This window comes from Solanum tuberosum, unplaced genomic scaffold (assembly GCF_000226075.1).
Source record: "Solanum tuberosum cultivar DM 1-3 516 R44 unplaced genomic scaffold, SolTub_3.0 scf00325, whole genome shotgun sequence".
NCBI lineage: Eukaryota > Viridiplantae > Streptophyta > Magnoliopsida > Solanales > Solanaceae > Solanum > Solanum tuberosum.
This window is the reverse complement of record NW_006239251.1, coordinates 576,594-580,180: the sequence shown is the minus strand read 5'-3', so window position 1 is coordinate 580,180 and position 3,587 is coordinate 576,594.

Below are 3,587 nucleotides of genomic sequence, written 5' to 3'. Positions count from 1 at the left end.
AAAATATTTAAATTTTGTAAAACTAATTATTCTAAATCGTTTGAGAATTGAGAAACTCGTGAATTAATTACTATCGGGGGAGGGTCAAAATTGGGTGTCAACAGGGGGCTGGTAGGGGGTTGAGATAGGTGTGAGTTAAAGAAAGTAAAAATTGGAAATTCTTAAAATTTTAATTTTTTTTTCAAAAATAAACTTTTAATTTTTTTTGTGGTGAGCGGGGTAGGGGTAGTGAGGGGTTGGGTGGGGTAAAAAAAATTCAATTTTTTTTAAATTTGAACTATTTTTCAAAAATAAAATTTTAAGCTGTTATTTTTTAATAGATTGATTTTTTTTTTAAAAAAAGATAATTTTTATTATTTTAACTTTTTTTGAATGTAGAGGGTCGGGGGTAAGAAAAAAAAAATTATAATTTGAGGTTGGAGGAGAGTTTTGGAAAATGGGTTCCTTAATTTTTGAAGGGAAGTCATTTTCTTTAAATTTGAGGAAAATAAGTTGATTTGGAAAATATTTTCCAATATATTTAAGCCAATCAAACATGAGAAACTTGAAAAACTTTTTTCAGAAAATGTTTTCCTTCATACCAATCACACACGTTTTCCATGAAAAATGTTTTCTTGGAAAATAAGTGGATTTCTAACTTATTTTCTCACTAGGAAATTTGGCCGCGCTTTGCGCAGTTATGTAAAATACCAGTAAATTTATTTAAAAAATTCGTTAAGATATATAGAAGAAATAAAAAAATCAACTATAGAAATAAGAAAATGATAAAATCACAAAATAAATATTTTTGAAGAATTAGAACTTGAGCAAATTACATTTTTATTATTAAATATTTTTTAAATAAAAGGTTTATTTACTAAGAAAAAAATGCTTATACTATGATGTTAATACATGATTATTTAATATAATTGGAATAAATATATTTCAGGATTTGATTTTTTTCCTGATTTTATTAAATGATAAATTTATTGTTTGATGAATCTTTCTTCTATTTGAGTAAAAGAAAACAAAGAAACAAACAATGATGAAACTAAAAATAGGAGGAAAAGGAGAGATGTATTTATACTCTATTTTTTTTTGATAGTTAATCCTTTTAAAGTAAAAAATGGAAATTCTTAAAATTTTAATTTTTTTTTGTGGTGAGGGGGTAGGGGTAGTCAGGGGTTGGGTGGGGTAAAGAAAAAACAAAAAAATTAAAATTTGAATTATTTTTCAAAAATAAAATTTTAAATTGTTATTTTTTTAAAAGATAATTTTAATATTTTAACTTTTTTTGAATGGGGAGGGTCGGGGGTAAGAAAAAAAATATTGTAATTTGAGTTTGGAGGAGAGTTTTGTAAAATGGTTTCCTTAATTTTTGAAGGGAAGTCATTTTCCTTAAATTTGAGGAATTTAAGTTGATTTGAAAAACATTTTCCAATATATTTAAGCCAACCAAACATGAGAAACTTGAAAAACTTTTTTCATAAAATGTTTTCCTTCATACCAATCACACACGTTTTCCATGGAAAATGTTTTCTTGAAAAAACAAGTGGATTTCTAACTTATTTTCTCACTAGGGAATTTGGCCGCGCTTTGCGCAGTTATGTAAAATACCAGTAAATTTATTTTAAAAATTTGTTAAGATATATAGAAGAAATAAAAAAATCAACTATAGAAATAAGAAAATGATAAAATCACAAAATAAATATTTTTGAAGAATTAGAACTTAAGCAAATTATATTTTTATTATTAAATATTTTTTAAATAAAAGGTTTATTTACAAAGAAAAAAATGCTTATTCTATGATGTTAAATACATGATTATTTAATATAATTGGAATAAATATATTTAAGGATTTGATTTTTTTTCTGCTTTTATTAAATGATAAATTTATTGTTTGATGAATCTTCCTTCTATTTGAGTAAAAGAAAAAAAGAAACAAACAATGATGAAACTAAAAATAGGAGGAAAAGGAGAGATGTATTTCTACTCTTATTTTTTTTTATATATATTTAATCCTTTCATTGTCCTTTCCCCCCTCTTATATTTCATCATCGTCTAAATAAACCTCTATTGCTAGTTTTGGCTTTATCTTCTAATATTTTTTTGGTAATTCTTTAAAAGGAAAAGAAACGAACAAATTTAAAAAAAATGTAAATGGTTCTTCACCATAAGAAACACCTAAAGAAGTGCACATTTCAATATTTTGATATGCAATTTTTTCAAGCCATCAATAGTAAACTTTGAACATCGATTAACGTAGCTAACAAATTTCTGACAAAGCTAAAAACAACTAGTTTGAGCCTAAATGAAAATACAGACTTAATACAATTAGAAATCATAAAATTCTAAACTAAAGAGGTTTCATTGAAAGAACACATGAGAAAGTAAGCAAAAAGGAAAACAACAACATATTTTTCTTAAGACCTTAATCATAAAAAGATAGATGAAAAAGGAAATACATAATCAATACACATTTTTTTGAGCTAGCTTTTGTCCGATTCCCCTTCTATCAAACATTCCATAGCCTTCTTCATGAAGTCAAACTAAAGAATAAATTTGATATTATAACAACAATATAAGAACATTACTACTTCGAATATGAAATAAATATAATAATCTTGAGTATGAGTGTTATGAAACAAAAAGTGTGAATTTATATAGATAGATATGAAGGAATACCATAAGATATCTTAAATTTTGGAATTAAATAGTTTGAGGGTTATGAATATGAAAACTTAAAGATAATGAGTTAATGATATCATTAAAAATAGAAGTTCAATAGGTATAAGTTATGAAGGAGAAAAATTTAAAATAAATAAAAGAAGAAAAGTATAAAATAATGAAGACAAAATAAAAAATAAAAAAATCGACCTCTTCTTTTTTTGTAGTACTCTATTGTGCTTAATAAATTTGAATGAGGAAAAAATGCAAATAAAGAGACAAATATCATGAAAGATTGGAGTAGTAAATATTGAGACTTTAATTTTTTGTTATGTAATAAAGAATAATAATGAGTGCAAGTAAATTTGAAACGTTTAAGTATAACAATGAATAGAAGAATAGTAATTGATATATTAATTTTTGTACAATAGTAAGTAATACAAATATAAGAAAAATTCTCAAAAAATTGAGAAAAAAGATAAATAGGATCCTTGGCCAAAGAAATGTGCCACATCACTTTTTTTAATCTAGCTTTATATTATATATAGATGTCTGGTTGGTGAGTAGAAAATAGAAAATATTTTATAATGTTTGGTTGGTGAATGAAAAATATTTTTCTAGAAATTATCTTTATTTTTCGCTTGAGACTAGAAAATATTCATTAGGAAAATAATTTTTAACGCAAAAATTAACCCCGATAATCGATTTAGGACATGACCCTAACACCCGAACTAGGGCAAGACTTTGACGACCGTAGCAAAATCTGACCCAGGACCTGACCCAAACTTCCGATCTTAATATATATATATATATTTAAAAATTGATGTTGTGGCGGAGGGAGAGGGAGGGTGACTGAGGGGGTGGCGTAAAAAATGAAATCCTTAAAATTTGATATATTTTCAAAAACAATTTTTCTTAATTTTTTTTGACGGGGGTGGGGG